A 25,009-nucleotide genomic window follows, 5' to 3' on the forward strand; every position below is an offset into this window, starting at 1 on the left:
GTGAGCTCCCCAGGCCATTCATTATCAGGCAGGAAAGCCAAAGAATGACATTTTTAGGTATCCAAGGACTCAGAAACTAGATCGTCTTCCCAAATAAATGTCCTAAAGGCCAGCTTCAGAACCCCAACATAGTAATCAAAATCTAGATTCAAGAAAACAAAAATAGTGGCTGAAGGGATTGGGGCAACCTATAAGGTAAGTTAAATATAGAGAGATAATTTGAATTTAGACAAATAGTGTATAAATTTGTAATAAAGTTACTTGAAACAGATGATTTATACTATTTAACACAAAGACAATGATTCAATTTATGACTACAGTTGAAATGAAAAAGAAAAAACAAACACACAGGAGAGAAAGGAGAAATTTCAGCAAAGGACACCAGAACCCTGGGTTTCACATTCTAAAGGGGAGTGAAGTCTTTATGCTGCTCTCGATTTTAATGATTAGATGGCAAAAGTCTAAGAATAGTTTAATTGAAACAGGATGCTTCCCTTCTTAATTATGGCAGAGAACAAGAACAAACTAACAGTTCGTATCTAAAAAGAGGAAAGGGATTAAAACCCAGGAAGTATAAAATAAGACATCTTATTTCTGTAGCAATTAAAATGGTCCTTTACCTCTTTTTCTGCCCAATACTCCTGCGTTTTTCTGAGAAAAGCACCCCATGCTCCAATCCCCACTCTGACCACAGACTCCAAACGGAGATAACGTTTTACATGACTTTACTTTCCTGGTCTAGATTGCCTGGAAGAGAATATCTGACTTAAATTGGGTCAATCCTGGAACCTCATCATCTCACCCACTCCCTACCAGCCCCATCAACTGATCCAGCTCAAAGGCACATAGTCATCCAGCACAAACTGTGAGTGTCATACTCCTCCTCCAGGGTTCGTTCAATAGGATGTGAGTGAAAGATATTTTTTCACTTTGGATAAAAGCTGGGAAGATGTGTGGAGTGACGTGTGTGGACAAAAGTAGTCAGAAGGAGCAAAGAAGGGAGGCAGGAGACTTAGTACCAAGTCTGGCTCACTGGGTCCCTAGCTGCACTCTTGCCCTTTCTGGTTGCAGGAGCCAGTGAATTTCCATTTTGCCTAAGCTAATCAAGATGAATTTTGACATCTTGCAACCAAATACATAAATGCAAGAATTATGATTGCAAATGTAAATGAGCTTAATTCTCTTAGTGAAAAGTCAAAGACTCAGATTGGAACGGAAAATAAAATCCAGTTATTTAAAAGAAAGACATCTAAAATAAAAGACTAGAGTAAAATAATCTGCAAATACAAACTAGACAGATATATGACAAATCTAATTCAAAGCTGAAATCATAAATAGAAAAAGTGTTGACTCGTTGTGTCGATAAATAGGATGATCCATAGAAAAGACAGCGGGGCTGATGTAGCTGTTCAAGAATGTCTTCAAGGAACTTCTATATTGCTGTTTCATCACTCTTGGCGTGTGGCACTCATTCTAGCTACAAGATGGGTGCTTGAGCTTCAGACATCACTTCTGTGTTCCGGGCAGGACTATGAAGGAATGGCATTTAAATTAAGAAAGTAAAACTTTCTAGGAATCACCGGCAGACTTCTGTTTTTCATCTCATTGATAAGATGTGTATGACATAGCTATTCCCACTTGCAAGGGAGGCTGAAAATTTATAAGCAGAGCACATTGCCACCCCAAAATCTAATCTGTTACAAGAAAATGGGGGAGAAGGGAAATTCCATAGGCAACTAGCTGTGGCTGGTACACCTGTCAAGTTCACGTAAACTGACCCCTCTCATACCTCTTTGGCAGTACTACAGATTATTTGGTAAAATCCTGTTGGAAAGTAATTTGGCAGTGCATATCCTACATCTTTACATCCTTCAACCCCGTTGTTAGTTGGAAATGTGTCTTCTACTCTCCTCTGATTTTCATGAGAAAGATTTTTCCTAAATACTCAGTCTCCTTGCACAGCTCCTGTCTCAAACTTCTCCAGGGAAGACAGAGTGACTTCTCGACTTAGTTTAGGGTAAGAAACAGGCATATACCATTCAGTTGTCCCTTTTTTCCTCGTGGGAGCAGTGTCTTTACAGGAAACACACATTTTGGTTGGCTCCACTATGCCTTAGGTGTTTCACAGCATTAGGTCACTGTGAGGAGGCCTCAGTTACCCACATGTGCCTCTGATTGGGGGGGGTGGTAAGCATGCTTAGTTCTGTTACTCCAGCTGCCACTCATATAAGCCGCTTCCTCCAACTTACATTTTATCAATAATGAAAGGGATATTGAGAATTAGCTTGTCAAGTTCTATAAAGAAATGTTACGGTTTTGATTGATTGCACTGCTATCCTATGTTTAACTTTTGAAGAACTATCAGACTGTTTTCCAAAGTGACTGTATCATTTTGGATTCCCACCAGCAATGTGTATGCGTACTTATGATACTAGATGCTTATCACATATATAATTTCTACCATTCTTTGGATTGTGTTTTAACTTTCTTGATAGTTTCCTTTGAAGCATAAAGGTTTTAATTTTGATTAAGTCCAATCTATCTATTTTTTCTCTGTTGTCGTTTGTACTTTTGATGTCTTATCTAAGAACTCATTGCTTAATCCAAAGTCATGAAGATTTACACCTTTGGTTTCTTATAAGACTTTTATAGTTTAGCACTTACGTTTAAGTCTTTGATCCATTTTAATCAATTTCTTGTATATGTTGTGAGGTAGGGATCCAACTTCATTCTCTTGCATGTGGATATCCAGTTCTCCCAGCACCATTTGTTGAAGAGGTTATTCTTTCCCCATTAAATGGTTTTGACACTCTTGTTGAAAATCAATTGGTCCTGGATGTTTGGGTTTATTTCTGGACTCTCAACTCTATGCCAGTGGTCTGTATAACTATCCTTATGCCAACACCACACCGTCTTGATTACTGTAGCTTTGTAGCAAGTTTTGAAACTGGGAAATGTGAGTCCTCAGCTTTGTTATGCTTTTTCTTATTGTTTTGGCCACTCTGGGTCCCTTGCATTTCCGTGTGAATTTCAATATCAGTTTATGAATTTTTGCAAAAAAGCAGGCTGGGATTTTGATAGTGATTAAGTTGAGTCTGTAGACCAATTTGGGGAATATTTTCTGTAATTTCCATTTTAATTTCCTCTTTAATCAAGAGTTACTTTGAAAAAGTTTACCTGTCCTTTTGTTGTTATTCTATGTTTAATACAACGTGATTAGAAAGTATGACTTTGTGAGTTCTGTTGTTCGGATTTCATTGAAATCATCTTTGTTCTCTGATCCAAAATCCATTTATTTGATAATATTCCATAGTCATTTGAAAAGAATACTCCTCATATACTCATATGTGTCTTTGAGTATATATATATTTACATAATATATATATGTTTTATATATATAAATTTATATATTTTATATTTATTTTTTATATATTTTTATATACATATATATTTTTATATTTACATATTTTTATATTTATATGTAAATTTTATATTTATTTATATATTATATACATGTATATATTTTATTTATATATAAATATTTACACACTTTTAAAAAATTTTACACACTTTTAAATCATATTATTCAAATCCTTATTTATTTTTGTTTACATTTATAAGGTGTTTGTTAATAGCTATCACTATGATTGTGGATTTGTAAATATCTCTCTAACAGTTTAAAAATATGTATTTTGAAGCTATGTTGTTAGATTATGAAAGTTCATAATTGTTTTACCTTCATAGTCACTTTTTTTTTTACATTCCATTTTTTCCTTCCCGTGACTAGAGGGCATACTATATCCCTTCAAAACTTTTTAATACACATTAAATTTCTATTTTACTAACCAACAGTTGGAGTGAATCAGCGTCCTCTGAAGAAGACATCGAAGTCTGGTGCTCTTTCCTAATCCCTTCTATGGCCCCCTCCTTGCTACTTGACATCTTGAAATCATCTGGGATTCTACTTCTAGAAAATTAATTCTTACACTGAGTATTAATAATTAATCATAAGTATAACTTTCACGGATACCTTTACTGTGATAATTAAATAAGCTAATGCATAGAAAGTGTTTGGCATGATGCTTGGCACATGCTAGTCATTCAGCAGTGTTTGCAATGACAATGAGGATGATCAGTAACCTTTTGTCATTCTGTACAGAGCCCTTCTCTTTCTGCAAGCTCTCTTTTGGTGATCTTATCTGCAGCTTTCACTATCACTACTACCTGGATGATTTCCAAACCTGTGTCACCTACCTGGACACTGCTCCTGGGCTCCCAAGTTTAATTTTCAATTTCTATTATAGATCACTGCCTAAACGTACCACCAGAATATCAAGCTCAACACATCCGGATTAAACTACCTCCTAAATCCCCAATTTCTGTTATTGGAACAAGCATTCTACCTGTTCCCCAATCTGGAAACCTCGGAGGTGTCTTTGCTGTTCCTCTCACCTTGCCTGCATCCCTCAGCAAGATAGTTGAGCCCGATGCCTGTAGTATGTAGCTGCACAGTCAATGTTAGTCTTCTTCCTTCTCCTTTAACTTTAATACCTGCTAAGCCCTGTAAAATCTCTTTAAAATGCTCCTTCTCTTTACCCTCCTCTTTATGACCCCCTCCTCCCAATGAATTACTTTTTGTTTAGTATTGAGTTAGACTCCCAGTTTTCCTCCTTATTTTTCAATTTCTTCTTCCTTCTGCTACCATTCTGCTTGCTTTGAACATAAGTCTAAACTCCTCAGCCCATCACTCTAGGCTTTCTACCAGCATAGGTCTGACCAACATCGCCAACTACTCTCTTTATGGACGTTATACGTCAGTCAACCTGGCACACTGGGTCCTCCTTGAAGGCCTCAAACACTTCCTGAACTCTTTGGTTTTATCCTTGGTATTCCCTCTGCCTGGAAAGCTTTCTTGAATCATCTTTGTCTGTCAAAATCCTACCTATCCTTCCAAACCTTCTCAAAAACAACCCTTGTTGAAAAATCTTGATTCACACACCAGATGTGACTTGTCCTTTCTTTAAGCCACTGTAGCATTTTGTATGCTTCTAGTGTTGATGGAAATATTTTTGCTTTAAATTAAAGATAATCATGATTTATTATCTTGACCTTTTAGCAGATTGTAAGATGTTTAATGAGCTTTGCCTTACTCATCTTTTAATTTCTGTGGGCTCTTATTAGTACAGCATATTTCACAGAGTTGGTACTCAATAAATATTTGTTGAATTTAATAAAGATTGTATAATTTAAGATAAAGAAAAAATTATTCTGAAAGCATGACCAAGGTTTCTTAAACAGACTATGTAAAATAAAGACTTGTTCAAGTACAAAAGGCTATTTTCTATACGCAAATCTTTGTTTGGAGAGTGGACTAGCTAAATATGTCTCTGAATAACACAAGAGAAGGCACACACCATCTTTGTGGTGGTAGACCTGAAGGAAACATGTACTTTGCAAGAAAACCAGACCACAGAAATAGCTGTAGCAGATCAACAGAGGTCTTTCTGAATATTTGATGAAGTACAGAGGTTGTCCTCTGCTTACAGCTTATTTCAAAATATTTTGCTCTCCATGATGCTTTTGTTAATACAGAGATAATAATAACAGTTTTCAACCACTACACTACACAGCCTGAGTAGATGTAAGAAAATATTGGAATTTAAGTCTAGGGATGCAGATTGCAGCCCAGTTCTGGAGTAGCTTGATGCTGGTTATTGGGATTTTATGTAGTAAGTAGCCCACCGAAATTTTTTTTTACTGTTGTTTCTTGTTGCTTGTTTTTGATCCTGTGAGCACCATCACAGAGATGTGCTTCAGGAAAATCAACCACACAGTTGAGAGTAAGTAGGATTGGAAGAAGAACCTAGAAGTAAGGAGTTAGCTGGTCTACTTACAATAGAGTTGGAAGAGGTCAAATGAACTAAAGTGGCAGAAGTAATGGAGAGGAGGGAAACGATGCCGATGCAAGAACTATTACAAAGAACTTAGCAATTGACCTGTAAATGATTATGATGGTCAGGGGAAGGAGAAACCAAAAATAGCTCCTAAAGGTTTGACTTAGGGGCAAGAGAGAGACAGTAATACTATGAACAGAGAGAGAGAGGGAGAGAGACCCTAGAGAAGCTGGAAAGTTTACTTCATTTAGACTTGTGAAAACAAATTTTCTTCCTACCTCTCTCATTTTCCTTCTCAGTCTTGTATATTGGCTTCTCTTCCTTTGTTTGCCCAATTAAAAGTTAGCATTTCAGACAACTCACTAGTATTTGGGCAATGCAAGTCAATTAGGTACCTCTTTTTGCATAGCAAATGGAACAAAATTTAAAAGGATTTATCATCTCCAGTGTTGTTATCAGTCTAGAAAAAAACATATGGTTATATGGTCCTGAGAGGGAGTATAAAGTGGGCATTAGTTTTATAATCAGAGCTACATGTACAGTATAGTTTGGGTTTTTACAGTTTAAATCAACTTTATTGATACATAATTTACATATAATAAAATACACCCATTTAAGTGTACTATCAAAAGAGTTTTGACAAAAGGGTACCCATGTAACTATTATCCTAGACAAAACAAAGAAAATCTTCATCACCCCCCAAAATTCATTCATGTCCCTTTGCTCTCTTTCTCTCTCCACCTCTTACCAAATACAAACATCATTCTAACTTTCTGTCACTACGGATTAATTTTTCCTGTTTTAAAATTTCAAATAAATGGAATCATATGATATTTACTCTTTTGTGCTAGCTTTTTAACTAAAAAAAAGTTTTGAAATATCTCCAGATTGATGTGTATTAGTTGTTCATTCTTTATTATTACTGAGTAATTCTAATTTTAGTAGTTCCATTAACATTTGTTTATACATTCACCTGTTAATAGATTCTGTTTCCAATTTTTGCCCATTATGAATCAAGTTATTAACATTCATATTTACGTCTTTGTGTGGATATGTTTCATTTCTCTTGGGCAAATACCTAGAAGTGGAATTGCTAGATTACATGGTAAATGTATGTTTAACTTCATAGGAAACTACCAAATTGTTATCCAAAGTGGGCATACCATCTCACATTCCCACGTGTGAAAGTCCTGGCTGCTCCACATCCTTGTCATCACTTGGTATGGCCACCCTTGTGAGTTTTTGCCATTCTAGTAGGTGCGTAGTGGTATTTCATCATGTTATGATCTGCATTACTTCAAGAACTAGCGGTGTTGCACACCTGTCGCCTGTTTATTGGCCTTTAGTATGTCTTCTTTTGAAAAGTGTCTGTTCAAATACTTTGACCACTTTTAAATTAGATTGTTTGTCTTCTTCTTATTGAATTATTTGAGTTTGAGATACAAGTTCTTTCAGATATACATATTATGACTATTTCTGCCCAGTCTGTGGTTTGCCTTTTCGTTTTATTAAAGTTGGTTTTTGAAGAGCAGTTTTTAGTTTTAATGACATCCAATTTATCTCTTTTAAAAAAATGACCAGAACTTTAGGAACTCCAGCTTAAGGAAATGTAAGCCTCAGCTTCAATTTACTACAGCCTATTACTCACCTTGGATGCTTGAAAATTGCAGAATTGGGCTAGAAGCCAGGCAAATCTTACAAAAGTCCACAAATGTGACAGTTGCTTTTGTTTATATTAATAGCTATCATTTCGTGGGTGTATACTATGCAATAAGCAGTGTGCTAAGTACTTCACATATAATATTTCATTAATCCTTACAAAAAGCCTTACAGACAAGGAAACTTGGATTTAGAGTAATAAAATAATTATATGAAAGGCCTAAATATCATCAGTGGCAGAACTAGAGTCTACCTGACTCCAAAGCCCTTTGAATCTTAAAAACTATGTAGAGCTCCCAAGAAATCTGTGTATATGTCAAAGTCATGAAGACATTTTCCTATATTTTCTTCTAGAAGTGTTATACCTTAATTTCTATGTTTGGTTTTATAATCCATTCAAGTTCATTTTTGTATTTGGTGTAAGAAAGGACTGAAATTCATCTCTCCCCTGTGGATATCTAGTTGTTCTGTCATCATTTGTGGGTAAAACTTGTAGGTCCTTTGCATTTCTTCTACAAAGCTTTAAAACCAGATTATTAATGCTTATTTTTAAAAACCTGTTGGGATTTTGGTTGAGCGCGCGTTGAATTTAAAGGTCAACTGGGGGAGGACGCACATCTCAATATTAAAGTCTTCCAATTTGTGAGCATGATGTAACTCTCCATTTAATTAGGTCTTCTTTGAATTCTCTCTCCAATGTATTGTAATTTTCAGTGTACAGATCTTACACATATTTTATAAAATTCATCCCTGAGTATTTCATGTTTTCTCATGCTATTATAAATAGTATTTAAAATTTTTTACTTTCTAATCGTTCATTGCTCATATGGATAAATACAATTGAAATTTTTAATATTGACCTTATATCCTGGACCTTGATAGATATACATTATACTTCCAACAGGGTTTTTCTTGTAGGTTCTAAATGATTTTCCTTGTACAAAATCATGTCATCTGTGAATAAGAATAGTCTTACTCCTTTTCTGACTGTATGCTTTTTATTTATTTTTCTTTCTTTAATATACTGGCTAGGACTTCCAATACAAGGTGAGCAGGATATATTGGACATACAATCGAAACAAAAGAAAGAAGAAAAGAAAAAAGGAAAAAATTTTTCTCCTTGTGATGAGAACTCTTATGACTTATTCTGTTAACAACTTTCCTGTATATCATACAACAGTGTTAGCTATAGTCATGCTGTACATCACATCCCCAGGACTTGGTCATCTTACAACCAGAAGTTTGTGCCTTTTGACCACCTTCCTCCAATTCCTCCTCCCTGTACCTTCTGCCTCGGGTCACCACAAGTCTGATCTCTGTGTCTATGAGTGTGGGGTGGGGTTTTTTGTGTGTTTTTTTAAGTGAGATCACACAATATTTGTCTTTCTCTGTCTGAGTTATTTCGCTTAGCATAATGCCTTCAAGATCCACTCATGTTGTCACAAATGGTAGGATTGCCTTGTTTTTTATGGCTGAATAATATTCCATTGTGTATGCATACCTCACTTTCTTTATCTATTCATTCATGGTTGGACACTGAGGTTGTTTCCACGTCTTGGTTTTTGGAAACAATGACGCTGTGAACATGAGGATGCAGATATCTTTTCAAGTTAGTATTTTCATTTCCTTTGGAGATAGTCTCAGAAGTGGAATTGCTAGATCATATGGTAGTTCTATTTTTAATTTTTTGAGGCTCCTCCATACTGTTTCCCACAGTGGCTGTACCAATTTACAATCCCACCAACACTGCACAAGAGTTCCTATTTCTCCACATCCACATCAGCATTTGTTATTGCTTTTTTTTTTTTTTTTTGATGATGGCCATTCTAACAGGCATGAGGTGATATCTCACTGTGGTTTTAATTTGCATTTCCCTAATGGCTAGTGATGTTGAGTATCTTTTCGGATAGCTGTTGGCCTTTCCTGTATCTTCTTTGGAGAAATGTTGATTTAGGTCCTTTGCCCATGTTTTAATTCAGTTATCTGCTTTTTTGCTATTGAGTTGTATGAATTCTTTATATATTTTGGATATTAAACCCTTATCAGATACATGGTTTGCAAATATTTTTTCCCACTCAGTAGGTTGTCTTTTCACTTTGTTGATGGGTTTTTTTGCTGTGCAGAAGTTTTTTAGTTTGGTAGAGTCCATTTGTTTATTTTTATTTATTTATTTATTTTTTTGAGGAAGATATACCCTGAGCTAACTACTGCCAATCCTCCTCTTTTTGCTGAGGAATACTAGCACTGAGCTAACATCCATGCCCATCTTCCTCTACTTTATATGTGGGACGCCTGCCACAGCATGGCGTTTGCCAAGCAGTGCCATCTCCGCATCTGGGATCTGAACCGATGAACCCCGGGCTGCCGAGAAGCGGAACATGCGAACTTAACCGCTGGGCCATGAGGCCGGCCCCAACACTTGCTTATTTTTTATTTTGTTGCTTGTCCTTTAAGTGCTATATCCAAAAAATGATTACCAAGACTCATATCAAAAGGTTTTGTTACTGTTTTCTTCTAGGAGTTTTATGGTCTTAGGTGTTACATTTAAGTCTTTAATCCATTTGAGTTAACTTTTGTGAATGGTGTAAGATGTGGGTCCAGTTTCATTCTTTTACATATGAATATCCAATTATCTCAGTAACATTTACTGAAGAGACTGCCTTTTCTTCATTTAGTATTCTTGGCTCCCTTGTCAAGTATCAGTTGAGTATGTACGCTTGGGTGTATTTCTGGGCCCTTGATTCTGTTTCATTGTTCCATTTGTCTGTTTTTATGCCAGTATCCTACTGTTTTGATGACTACAGTTTTGTGGTATAGCTTCAAATCAGGAAGAGTGATGCCTCTTGCTTTGTTCTTCTTTCTCAGAACTTTTGTTGTTGTTGTTTTGGCTATTGAAAGTCTTTTGTGCTTCCATATGAATTTTAGGAGTGTTTTTTCTACTTCAGTAAAAATGCCATTGAAATCTTGATGGGATTTCAATTGAATGGGATTGCATTAAGGGTTGCATTGAATCCATAGATGGCTTTTGTTAGTTTTTAACTTTTAATAATTCTAATGGCAGACTCCTGATTCCCTACCTTCTGCTTATGGCAGAGGAAGTAAGTCCCCTGGGAGGTCAGTTTCATGGTGTTGAGGGACTCATTCCTGGATCTCAGTTTATAATCCCAGATTCTAGCCCTTCCAGTGATTTTGTAATGCTCTAATTCTCTGTATTAAGCCCCTTTCTGCTTAAAATACTTCAGATGCCATCTCTTTCCAGCTTTGAACCCTGCCTGATATGCATGGTCAAGACAGAATTCAATAGGGGTTTAAGCAACCAGTAGTCAGCAGAAGTGGAGATAAACAGGCAGTTCAAGGACAAGAAATTAAGTCCTTGGGGAGACATGTGTGCCAGACACTGTCTCTATCCCAAGAAAACAACACACTACCTTTATTACCAGGGAATCAGGGAACCGGAATACCAACTTCAGGACAGGCTGTGTTGCAATGCAGCCTGCGTGTTGAGTTGGTAAACCTCTATCATAGGGTTCTTGTTTCTCCATTTGCTCCCTGTGCCTAGGAACGAGTTTGATCCCAAAGCACAGGGCAAGATTATGCCTTTACCTCAAGGTGAAGCTATCTCAGCAATGGCAATTAGAGAGACGCAGGGACAGGGGAATAAGCAGAGCAGTTTAAAGCTGAAAAGAAAAATTTCAAGGCAGATGAAAGGCAAACCTACTTCATAAAGTGTTTAGTAGATAAATGGTACTCATTATCCCAAGGCAGTTAAATGTGCTTTTCTTTTATACTATTAAGAATTGTAAGTCGTCAAACAAGTCATTGAGCTCATTTGTCATCCAATGCAGAAATCCCCTCAATGTTACTGACTAATGGTTATCCAGCTCTTGCTTGAACAGTTCAGTGACAGGGAGCTCATTATTTCACAGACCTGGCTACTCTGTTTCTCTAATCATCCAAGCATGACTTTTTATGTTGAATACCAAATCACCTCTCTGTAGTTCTTTCTGTCTCTGGGTCAGCATAGAGTCTCTTGTTACTTTTCTCTGTCTCAAAGTATCCCTGGCATTCATTCCCACTCACAAAAGGCCTCAGTTTCCTTTTAGGAAATTACCTCTCCCATGGTGTCTGGTTTTCAGAGGAGAAGACCTGTGTGCTTGCCTCCCACTCTGGGAACAAAAAGCAAATCCTTCCTTTCCTTGCTCTCATGAAACCAGGCATAGATATGGTCCCAGGTCTACACACTTTCTCTTCAGTTTGTTAATCTTGAGAGAATGTGGCATGAGTAAGAGGAGTAGTTAGAGGTCATTCTGCACAGAGGTAGTGTGCCAACTGCACATTGTAGTTACGAGGCCCTAGCTGTACTTTCTGCTTCCAAAAGAATTTATATTATCTTGCTTATTGTGCATTTCAGAATGTTGTCCTGTAATCTCAACTCTAAGTGCCCCCAATAGGATTTCAATGGCTTGATTATCTTAGAGTTTGTCTCTGTTGCTTGCAAATCAAAATCTTGAGCCAACAGTCTATATATGAATGGGTGGGTAGCTTTTTTTTTTCCCCCTGAAGTGTCTGGTCTTTGCTTATCTTAGTTAAGGACAATTTGGTTGCAATGGACAGAACCACGCCAGCTGACTCAAGAAATAAGTGTTTTATTGAAAGAACACAAAGAGGCCTCAAGACCCTAAGGACAGGAGTTACAGCCAGGTCCAAGGGAAATGGAGCTGGGAAATGGGAAGTCAGGAACGGTGGTTATTCTTCTGATCTCTCAGGGTCAAGTGTTCGCCTTCATATTTATGTCTCTTGTGATTTCATTGCTATTTTCTACACATATATTCTGGTCTCTATTCTTGCTGGGTTCTGTTTAACCATCTCATATCAACTGCTCATGACCTTCTAGCTTAACCTGTGACTAAAACTCTATGTCTCTTACCTAAGATTATCCAAAGAGAAAAATTTACCCTCTGACATGCCAGTAGATTGTCTGGCTTTGGGTTAGGTATCCATGCTGAGTCAAGTCAGCTAATGCAGAGGTAGGGGCAGGTTGGTTGTCTGTCCCTCTGGAGGCAGAGGGTGTGACAGGTCAAGGTAGAAGGCGCAGTTGGGAGTACCTGGCAAACTGACTGATCGGTCCCTTATGCTCTTAATGGGTAAACGATCCCCTCAAGGCCAGACATTCTGAAAAATTGTAGCCCGGGATCTGGCAGTTATCCTCTCCTAAGAGTCATCCAAGATTTCCTGCTTACTAAGAATCATCTTTCTCACCAAAGGCTACCCGCTTGCTTGTAAGCAGTCATCCTGATTCTAGTCACCAGCTGTTGTCCCCGAGAGGCTGACAGAGACCCACTGTCTCTCCCCAGAGGCTCTGTCACATTCTAGGATTTCTCAAAGTGTTGTCCGTGGACCACCCACATTCGAATCTCCCAGGAAGCGTGTTGAAAATGGAGACAGACTCCAGGGATTCTCTCCAGAGCTCCTGAATCAGCACTCTGCAGGGGCAGGAGTGCAAGGAGCGGGGCATTCGCATTTTAACAAATTCTTCAGCTGATTTTGAAGTACATTAACATTTCAGAATCCCTGAGCCAGAGTATACATTGCTTGAGGAGAGGGGACAGTGTTTATCTTGTTCAGGGCTGAATTCCTTGACACATTGCCTGACACATAGAAGACATTTGATAAATAAAGAATCAATAAACTTTTATATCAACAATGTAATTCTGATTATATACAAATATATACCAACAATGATGAGCTTTAACTTACAATTACTGACTGAATCATAAACTCATGATTATAATACAGTACCAAATTACTACTACCAATTACTAAGAATACTCATAAGGTATCAAAAAGTCAGCTCATTATTGTGATACATTTTTTTCTTAAAGATTGTCACCTGAGCTAAGATCTGTTGTCAGTGTTCTTCTTCTTCTTCTTCTCCCCACAGCCCCCCAGTACATAGTTGTAGATTCTAGTTGTAGGTCCTTCTGGTTGTGCTATGTGGGACGCTGCCTCAGCATGGCCTGATGAGAGGTGCCATGTTGGCACCCAGGATCCCAACCAGCAAAACCCTGGGCTGCCAACTTAATCACTCAGCGGCCACGGAGCCGGCCCCTATTGTGATACTTTTAACAGCTAGAATTCTCCCATGTTTTTATGTTAGACTTGCTTTCAGCCCACATTCCAATTCTTCTTCTCTAAATGGCATAGGTATGATTTTCAAGTCCAATTTCAATTACCTTCCCATCAGACCATTTGAGGTAGAAATATTTATCCATATTTAGCCTTGCTGTTCACTTTCCTATTAGTTATTTCTTCTTTCATGTTTCACTGTTGTAGAGTGCAAAAAAATGATTACAGGTTGAATGGGGATAGAGGTGATGGTGGTCATGCAAATAACTTACAAGTAATAATTCTAAGTGACTTCTCAAGAAAGTGGCAGGTCATAGTCTTTCTTTGTTCTCCCTTTATGCTTTGTAAAAAACGTGTTGTCCTTACACTATTATAGAACAAATATAATAGCAGTTTTATCCTTTACAATTTATATTGCTAATTTCATGAACTTTTTGAAATTCTCTATTTCTGACAGTTGTGAACTTTTTTTCCCTCTGTGACATTGAGTCAAAAATGCTATGACATTGGAGGGAGAGAGGCATATTCCAGCTCTGCTCACCTCCTCTCTCTGCCATTGAAAGATCTGCCAACTGGCACATTCCCTCCTCCTGCTCCCATCCGCCCTCCCAACTCCATCCATGGGTCCTGGTGCTATCCTCTGGAGACACAGAGATTTAAATTCAGTTTAACCTATTATTTAAAAAATGTTCTCACTTATATGAAATATATCCCAAATCGAATCACTTCTCTTTCCTCCACTGATACCACCCTGGTCTAAGCAATATCAGCTCTTGCCTAGATTATTGCAATAACCTCATTTGTCTCCAGGCTGCCACCCTTCCCCACCCCAACAGCCTATTTTCAACATAACTCCCAGAATGGCGTCTCAAACACATGTGAGATACAGTCACTCGTCTACCTAAAATCCTCCCCATGGCTCCCCAACTCACTCAGGTACTGGCCAAAGTCTTTGCAGTCCCCCGAAAGGTCCTACCTATTGTGACATAGAGTAAGCACTCAATAAATTTTTGTTGAGTGAATGAATAAATTTAAAGAACTCAATTCTCCTTATTTTCAAATTAATAGCTTAGTTCCTCAAAAGTTCCTCCAAGGAAATGGCTTCCAGACTTCCATTCTGGTCATCCTCCTCTTATATGAACTTTAGGTTTTTAGTGTCCTTCCTAAAATGTGGCACCAAGATGTGACCTAGTGATTCAACTTTGGTATAATGAGCAAAGCTTACTCCATACACCCTTCTATCACTGTGGCTTATGAGTGCATTAGCTTTTTTGGCAGCCTTGTCATAACATTAGATTCCCTTCTGCTTGCAGTGAACGAAAATTCTCGTGTCTTCACGCAGAAACTTATGTTAATTTAAATCGACTCATCTATCCTTGCACTTGTGCAGTTGGTATTTTGAAACTATGTAAGGACTGACCAAAAATTATCTTCTTTCATAGAATTTGATGTTTTTTGTTCAAAGAAATTTGCATCAATGCCTCTAATTGCTCAGTTTTGCTACTATGGCAACACTGTGAGTTGTTACTATTTTTTCAGCCATTACATTTCCCATCATCAGCTTGTCTCCCTTTGTCTTCCAACTGGTGTGCTACACAAAAGTGATTCTTTTTCACCGAGATTATTTTGTTAGATCATTTAAATATTTCTCCTGATCTGACTAATTGTAGAAAGAAAAGTTAAATAGAATTCGGAAGACCTGGGTACTGTCCCATCTACTAGCTTTATGATCTTGAAGAAGTAGATGAAACTCTTTGCCTCAATTTCATCACCCATATACAATGAGAATGATGACAACGTGAACCTCCTATTCAATACAGTTATTTTAAAGTTCAGTGAGATCACATGAGTGCCAAAAGAGTATTGATATAAAACAAGAAAAAAGGCCAGAGACCCTAAATCAAGTTACAATCAGACAAGCTTCTCTTATCCTGCTACTTTTTTCCTTTAAAATATAGCTCCATAGCATAGAGAACTCACCTGGAAGTCGGGGTAGCTGGGTTCTCACCCTAATTTTCTCACCAACGAGTTGAAACACTTTGGACGAATAATATAACTGGATAGGCCTTATCTTCTTAACCTCAAAAACAATAGGATTTACCTACATACTTTCTAAGATCCCTCTCAGCTTTTTGAATTTTTAGAAATCTGTCATGCTGGCCCACACTCAAGAATAACCCATGTCTTGTTGGCACGTTTGTCTTCATCAAGGTACATTCTGGTGGCTTTCGTGATGATTAAGACACTCATGCTGCATTTTCCACATGAGCAGAGGTGCAGTGCCTGTAAGAGCTACAGGCTTTTAAAGGAGTCCTAAAACACCAAATTGAAACCAACAAGGTTTGGTTAAGTAATTAAAGAACGACTTGAGCTAAACTAGAAAGAGTTTTCCAGTTACTGAATCTGAATTTTGTAGTTCAGACCCCACCCAAAACCAGTGGGTACTAAGGACTTTAATAACAATAATGCATCTAGTTTAAATAAAAACAGTTAATCTTTTTACATGAACTTTAAAAGGTGCAGACTTTAGCAATCAGTTATTTCTTCTTTCCTTTAGAAAAAATGCACCTCTTGGACTTTTATATAACAATATCAAAATGCCAAGAAGAGGACCTAAGTAATATGAGTATAGAAGAGAATGACAAGTTGAGACATTACTTCAAATACTTATGAAACTTATTTTTGTTGACAACATGGATAAACATTAAAAAAAATTAAAATAAAATTAATATCGTATCACTACTTGTAATGCAGCTTTAAAAAATTACTTTTTAATTTACAAGCATATATTTGAATTCCTTAACTTTTTGGGACTCATCAACCTTAGGCCTGCACAGGAAGAGTCCCTTATCCACAGGAGAGTATGTGAGGAGAGCTTCTGAAACTCGGCTTAGCAGCTTCTAAGACATCACCACCTTGGTTTCCTCTCTCTCACCACCAGCTTGTTTTCAGTTTTCTTTGAGGTTCCTTCTTAACTTCTCTTCCCCTAAATGTTGGAGAACTTCAGGGCTCAGTTCTCACATGTTGTCTCTTTTCTATCCTGCTAATTTCCATGTCATTAAATTTCAGCTATCTGCTGCTGACACTCACATTTATGACTTCATCCTAGAACTTCCCCCTTGAACTAAAGATGCGTGCATACCTCTGCTTACCAGAATCTTTTACTTGAAAGTCCCAAACACAACATCCAAAAGAATCTCTTGACTCTCCCCAAGACTTACTGTATCCCCAGGCTGCTACATCTCCGTAAACAGCAACTCCTTCCTCTGGATACCCAGCCCCAAAACCTTGGAGTCATTCTTGACCCCTTTCTCTCACATCCAACATCCAATTGGTAAGCAAATCCTGCTTAGCATTCCCTTTAAAATATATTCAGAATCCAAATGCTTCTCACTTCTTCCCACTACCACTCTGTTCCAAACCACAATCTTTTTTACCTGGATTTTTGCTGGAGCCTCCTAACCTGTCTCTTTCCTTTCTCCCTTCCCCTTCTTAAGCCTATTAACATGACAGGTCCTAAAAGTAAGTTAGATCATGTCGCTCTGTTCCTCAGAATCCTACAATGGCTTCTCATCTCACTCTGAGTGAAATTCAAAGTCCTTACCATGGCCCCCAATGCCCCCAGGATCTGCGCTCCTGCTCCACCACTCATCTGATGTCATCCCCCATGGCTCATCCCCCTCCCTACACCAGCTATACCCGCCTCCTTCCTGTTGCAAGAATGATCCCACCTTACAGATTCCCGCTCTGGGGTTTGGCCCTTGCCATTCCCTTCAGATGGCTGCTCAGATGTCACTATCAGAAAGATCTTCCTAACCACCCGCACAAAACAGCATTGTCTACCTGTCACCTTTACCCTCTCTCCCATTTTACCTTGCTTATTTTTCTTCTTAGCACCTACCACCAACTGATGTATGACATGTTATTTGCCTAATGTCTATCTTCTTAAGCTGAAAGCTAGGGTCTATGATCTCTATTTTGTTCACTGTAGTATCCCCATCACCTAGAACAATGTTTGGCCCACAATAAGCACTCAATAAATATTTGTTGAACAACTGAATGATTAAACCCTGTAGTCTTAATCAGAGACGTGACAAAATATACACCAGCAGCTAAAAAGTAAACATGCTATTCATTGATTTGATACAGTTAAAATGATTGAACTAGAGTTACTTATGTCTGAATCTCACAAACAAAATGTTGAGTAAAAATGTAAGTTGCAGAAGAATATGTATATATACACATACATATATAATGATATATTTAAAATTTTAAAATAACTTAAACACGTTTTATATTTATTGTCTGATATATACATATATATAGAGAGAGAGGAATGAGATGATGCATGAGAATAGTAAATACCAAATTCAGACAACAAAATGGTGGATATCTGAGGGGGCAGTATAGGCACAGATGAACATGCTATTACACAACTAAATAAAATTCCAAATACACAACACTGTTTTCCTTTAAAAATCTATATCACCAGGCATCAGGTCTTCACTTAAAAAAAAAAAAAACTTTTATTTTGGAACATTTCAAACATGTAAAAAAATGTAGGGAGTCTGGTCCCATGGCCTACTGGTTAAGTTTGGTGCACTCTGCTTCAGTGGCCCGGGTTCACAGGTTCAGATCCTGGGTGTGGACCTACACCACTTGTCAGCCATGCTGTGGCAGTGACCCACATATAAAACATAGAGGAAGATTGGCACAGATGTTAGCTCAGGGCTAATCTTTCTCAAGCAAAAAAAGAGGAAGATTGGCAATAGTTGTTAACTCGGCGAATCTTCTTCAGCATAAAAAAAAAAGTAGAGAGATTAGTTTATTAAACCTGCATACACTGGGATTTCTTCTTGTCAAAATGGAATAACAAGGTTTAGATTTATCCTTTAGCCTGAAACAACTGTAAATAAAATGAAACAACAGGTTCAAGACATTGGACATCAGGCTGTGAAGGACAGTGATCCCTGAGAAATGGAAAACAAATGAGATGTATTTAAGATTGCCCCAGCTTTGTCTGGAGAGACGATTTGGGCTTTGAAGCAGGGAGGGGAACACAGTGAGTCTTGCTGCTCATTGTAGACCTGATCTTCAGGGCCAAAGGAACAACGAAAGAACATAAACCATTCAGAAATGTTCTTCTTGAGCGGACGGGCAGGAAGCATTCTCATTTAGAGGCAAGCAGCAGAGGCCAGGAACAAGTCTCAATCATGAGACTTTCTATCCCATCAACCATAACTAACAGCGTCCCTCCCCCTGCTATCCCTTCTGCCCATGCCTAAGCTCCTGGAAGAACAGAGAAGAAACACCCAAGGATACATAAACCAGAGTGTGAAAGTATTATAGAACACAGCCTGACGATCCTCTATGCCTGCTTCATGCGCAGTTCTCTTACAACAAACGAAACGACATTTAAAGAAAGGGTGGGGTTGAAGAGAATGGGTCATCATTGGAAAATTCCAATGTTCCGTCTTTTTGTTTACACCATTGCTCATGTGATGTGGGACAAGAAAACACTGGTATTAAAATGCTCTTGCTGCTTAAGGAAACCAAATCTCCAGAGCAGCCTGGGCCATCAGCCTCTTTGCAGTGTACTCCTTAAACTTCATGATGAATTTGTAGACTCGCATTTCTCTCCTATTTCTAGATACTTCTGCAAGAGTCCTATCCCTAATGTATTTCTTCTTTGTGTGCCACCTCAGTGTCTTCCTAAAGCTATTCTGCCACACATGGTATCACTTTACTATTTATTTGTCACATCCAACAATAAGCTACGAGCTGGGAGGGATGCAAATTTCGTTCAGACACAGACCCTCATCTCAAAGAACACAGAGGGAAAAATAAGGCAAGCGTATAAGTAACTAGAATATAAAGTACAACAATAAGCACTATAAGAAAGTGCTTTCAGAAAGTTTTGGATTTCTAAGTGTTCTTAGTGGTGAAGTATTCTTACTTCCTCATTTTAGGGATGAAGAAACTAAAAGAAAAAAAGTTAAATGACTCATTCTGTGCAGTCCAATCTACTCCTGTGAGGCATCATGGTGGGCTAGAAGGAACAGTGAACTTAGGGTCAGACAACCTAGGGGTAATTTTGGATCTCAGTCCTTACTAGCTCTCATAAAGGAGAAATGATTGAAATGTCTCAATCCTTAGTTCTCTCATCTATAGAACCAGGACAATAATGTTTGCCTGTTAGGATTGGTGTAAAGATCAAAGGGGACAGTGAAATGATTTTGTAGACTATGAGGCAATATAAGAATGTAAAATATTATTACAATTAATTAATTGCAGAACTGGGAATAGAACTCAACTCTCCTAACTTTGAGACCCTTGTCCATCACGCATTAATGAGAAATGCTCTCCATAACTTCCAGTATACGATTTAGCAGCTCATCTTCTTGAATAGAGTAGAATATAATTATCAATCGTACGTATGTTGTTTTCTTGAATTGTATGACCATTCCTCACCTGTTTGGGTTATATGCAAAAAAAATAAAACAGATGCTCTTGCTATGAAACTTTCTTGGCTAATTCCATAGTAACATAAGAATTCTGTTCAACGTTTCTCAAGACCATGTTGTATTTTCAGCCTGTTTATTCTGGCTTCTTTTTTAGAAGCAGTGTTAGCGTTGAATAAAAGTTGAGCAATTAAAAAGAAAAATAAACATCAGGAACTTTGTAGATCAAAACTAGTGAACACACCCTCGAGGCACTTTAAGAGAAGTTAAGTGATAACATCATTATAATATTGTGTTATTTCTTCGATCTGCTAAAGAGTTAAGTGATATAATTAGTTCTATGTTTCCGAGATTTCTCTCCAGTCGCTGCATGTAGCAACAAAACTAAGAAATAGAAGAACAGTCAAAACTTTTGTCCTCTCCCTCACCCCATTCCGGACTCCTCCCTCTTTAGGGTGGGTGAGAAAAGAAGGAACTTTTATGGGTTTATATAAAGTTTATGTGTAAGTAAAAAGTTTACTTTTACACATATTACTGTGTGATTTAAGAAAAGTATTCAAGAGGTAGTGTGCTGTAGCAGAAAGAACATGGATTTGGAGTCTGAGGTCATGGGTTTGTTTTCCACCTGACTCCCTTTGAGCTTTGAATGAAGGAACTTTTCTGGCCTTGGTTTCTTTATCCATAAAAGGTGAAAAATAATAAAACCTACCCCTTGGATTGTCAGAGGAATTATACGGTATTCCAAAATAATTAAGAGGCAGGTAAAAAGATGTATATCATATTAGGAAGATAAAATAAAATTAAAATCATTTTAAGGAATGAGGCACATGAACATAAAGTTAGGAAATTTAGACGGAGTCAGCAATGGGATTAATTTATAAACTATATGCTATGGAGCCTTAAATACTTGCTATCGCTGGGCCACAAATTTGAGTCCGAACTTCTCAGCTGTCTCCTCAAAGAGAGAAACACGGCAAGTCACCAAACCAACAGTGTCCATCCACAAGGTTAAAAACAAATTAGTAGTTTTGTGATTCCTCAAAAAGTTAAACATAGAATTACCATATAATCTGAAATTCCCAGGTACATACCCCAAATAATTGAAAACAAGTATTCAAACAGATACTTGTACACCAATGTTCATAGCAGCATTATTCACAATAACTGAAAGGTGGAAACAACCAAAATGTATATGAATGGATAAACAAAATGTGGTATAACTATACAATGAAATATTATTCAGTCATAAAAAGAAATGAAGGCAGGGCTGGCCCGGTGGTGTAGTGATTAAGTTCACAAGCTCCGCTTCAGTGGCCTGGGGTTTGCAGGTTTGGATCCTGGGTGCAGACTTACACGCTGCTCATCAAGCCATGCTGTGGCAGCTTCCCACATACAAAATAGAGGAATATTGGCACAGATGTTAGCAGAGTGACAATCTTCCTCAAGAAAAAGAGGAAGATTGGCAATAGATGTTAGCTCAGGGACAATCTCTCCCCATCCCCAAAAAAGAAATGAAATGCTAACATATTTTACATCATGGATGAACCTCAAAAACATTATGCTAAGTAAAAGGAGTCAGACACAAAAGGTCACATGCTGTATGATCCCATTTATATGAAATATCCAGAACAGTTAAATCCATAGAGACAGAAAGCAGATTAGTGGTTGCCAAGGGCTGGAGAGTGGGATAAATAGGGAATGCCTACTTAATTGGGAGTGACGAAAATGTTTTGGAACTAGATAGAGGTGATGGTTACACAACATTGAAAATATACTAAATGCCACTAATTGTACACTTAAATGGTCAATCTTATGTTATGTGAATTTCATCTCAAAAAAATACGAAACAAAGCAAAACCAAACCAAAACAAAAACAAATGAGTTGTCTGGAAAAGTGAAACTATTTCTAAGAGTGAGACCAGAAAGGACATTCCTTAAGGAAATGAACCCTCAGCAAAATTTTTCTTTGCATATAATGTCAGGTTTCATACCATTCTTTAGAAGGTCCTTCAACATAAGCTGATGTCATTAATACGAAGGGCAACATGGTGAAAGGTATTTTCTTGGGAATGGGGAAAGTACAGGGTTAGGAATGTGGCCCAAGCTACACAGGTCTCTGATGAGCAGGCTTAAGGCAGAGATGAAATTAAAAACACCTAGAGGAAGAGAGGAACTGCCTATCCTTCTGCAATCCATCATAAATGTTTCCCTTAGTCAAATTTTTGGAAGCTATAAGGCAGGAGTAAGTTTGAGATTGTATTCCCCGTTAGGCATGCCAGTGCAGTTTGCCAGGTGAGAGCCTGGTGCTGTAAAGCTGGCCAGTCTGGAAGCTGGAGTAAGACCCATCGGGAAAGGAGCAGTCGGTGTGGGAGTGGGTGGTGACAGTGTGGAGACAGTGAAGGTTCTCCCAAGGAAGCATTGGGTCTGCTCGAACGCCCAAACAAGGGGCATATGACCCCAGGGAGCTCCATGCAATCAATCACACCCTCAGTGTCTTCAAGGAGGGGTTTCTTGTAGAGGACAGGAGACTATTTATATGGAGGCTCTTTGTAAAGTGTAAATTTTATATCAATTGTAGTTTTCATTGTTATTAATATCTGGCTATCATACCTAACAGGTAAACAATATATTTGAACAGTATTTTCACATACAGAATTCATTCATCATTCTCAACAAATACTTATTGAATATTAATTGTGTGCCAAGGAGAGTAGACAATATTATCAACATTTTAGAAAGGAATAAATTGAGGTTCTGAGAGCCTAAGTTTGCCCTAAGTCACAGAACTTGGAGACTCCAGAACTTTAGCTCCTAGGTCATCCCAAACCTTGCTGCCCCCAAGGGCTGAAATGACCAAGGACTAAGGTGGCCAAAGCCCTTCATCTTCATTAACTATTAAATGTGATTATTTAATACCTTGGGCAAAGTTTCATCACTTCTGTTTCTGTCTGCGTAGTCATACTTTCTTTAACTGCTCTTAGATGGAGTTCCCAGAAGCCATGCTACCAAACACACATGCACCGTGCTTGGCTTTACAATATTGGCCTACGTTTATTGAGTGCACACTGTGTGTCAGGCATGGTGCTAAAGCATTTTGCAGATATATTCTCATTTAATTCTGAAAATAGCCTGCTGAGGAAGGTTAATCATTCCTCTTTTGTTTATACAGAAACTAAGGCTCAGAAAGAGTAAATAACTTATCCAAAGTCACAGGCAGAAATACAAAGAGTCAGATAACCTTATATAAAGGTATTTAAAGGTTCATGAAAATCAGAGGCTGAACCAACAGACTTCTCTGATTCCTACCTGAAGAGGAGTAGGGTGTGGAACAAATGTTGAACTAAGAGTAAACGTAAGAGGCAGGGCTGGGTCCCATCCAGTTTTAACTCCAAAGCTCACAGTTTAACTGCTGCTATCCTGAGACACAAGTCCAGCAAGTTTGCAATCATTTGATTCTCCACCCAGAAAATTATGGTAATAAATTCTGGGTCATTATCATGATAGGGGATAAAATGTACTGTGTCAAACAGTCTTATAAGTGCTTAACAGTCACAGATTCAGGAACATTTATAAATTTTAAAGTCTCCTGATAAAGGACAAGGAAGTGACCCTCCACAGAAAAGTTTTTTTGACATGGCAAGCTTCTACTACGAGAAGTCGAAAATTCAAGTTGCTGTTGGATGTTGAAAAGTCGGTATCTGTGCTTTTGACTAACACGTTTTGGTTCAGTTGTGTATAATGCAATAGGATAAAACACTTCATTCGACAAAAAATTATTATAATGTGCCAGATACCGTGCTGGGTGCCGCTGTGCAGCTGCTAGGGTTTCAGCGCTCCAGGAGTGTCAGCTCTGCTGGGGTTTCAGGAAAAGGGAAGCCATCTTCACCGAATGGGGCAAGTTTCACCTCTCTGGGATTCATTTCCTATTCTCTAAATGAGGGGGCTGGATATCCAAGTCTCAATTGTCTCGAGTTTTTTGACTTTGTGTGAAGGCTTTTCCTCCTCCTCTGCCACTGTTCCCATGTCAAAATACTCATCTCATACTATCCTAGCTTTGCAATTCATTCATTAGTTCAACAAATGTTTAGTGAACTTCTGGCTTCGGGCACTATAGGAGTGAAGCTGCGAATAATAGAAGGGAGGCTCCTCTGCTCATGGAGCTTACAGTTCAAAGCAATGAGACAATAAATAATTAAATACTATAATTGAAAAAATACATAAAAGAGGAGGATTGGCACGGATGTTCGCTCCAGACCAACCATCCTCACCAAAAAATTAAATTAAATTAAAAATGCATACCAATAATCATTAAATAAATAAATAAATATAGGTTGGAAAGGTGCTAAGAAGGAAATCAGCAGGATGGTGTGTTGTCTTTTTTTTTTTCACAGAAAGAAGCAAATAAGGCTCTTTCAACTACAGAAATGACTTATCGACGTCATCAGATTTTAAAAGGGGGAAAAATGATAATATCTTACAACCAACTAAGGAATGAATAGCCATTCGTCTTGAAGAAAATTGTGTCGGGAGTGGTCTGCCCCGTATCTTATCTTTTCCTCGGAATGGAAGAGCAGAGGCTTCTCAAAAAGAGCAGCGAGAGAAGCTCACTTTTTTTTTTTTTTTAAGTCAAGCGGAAAGACAAAGTGTAAAGAGAGAGCCAGCAGCCAGACAGGGAAACTGCCACTCCAGTCTGGCCCTCCGGGATTCTTTAGTCTCGCTGGGCTCCCTCGGCAGCGGGAACCTGGATGGAGAGAAAACGAACACCGTGAACTTCAGGGCAGATGTCCTCTCGGTTATCACTGCCCGGTGGCAGGAGCCCGGGAAGAAGAGGTCAAGGTGTGGTTTGGCAGGAGGCAGCTCTGGAGACGG

At 38.1% G+C, this 25,009-nt stretch overlaps 2 long non-coding RNA genes across 3 annotated transcripts in view; one reads left to right on the plus strand and one right to left on the minus strand.

The window, feature by feature from the left end:
• The window catches only part of LOC139083411 (uncharacterized), a 53,246-nt gene that overhangs the window by 26,503 nt on the left and 1,734 nt on the right, over positions 1-25,009 (minus strand). The window lies entirely within an intron of this gene.
• Positions 51-24,642, plus strand: LOC139083412 (uncharacterized). Its single transcript, XR_011540116.1, has 3 exons — positions 51-195; positions 743-865; positions 24,532-24,642. It is a non-coding gene; the product is annotated as an uncharacterized lncRNA (long non-coding RNA).

Source organism: Equus przewalskii, chromosome 5 (assembly GCF_037783145.1).
Source record: "Equus przewalskii isolate Varuska chromosome 5, EquPr2, whole genome shotgun sequence".
In the NCBI taxonomy this organism is placed as follows: domain Eukaryota; kingdom Metazoa; phylum Chordata; class Mammalia; order Perissodactyla; family Equidae; genus Equus; species Equus przewalskii.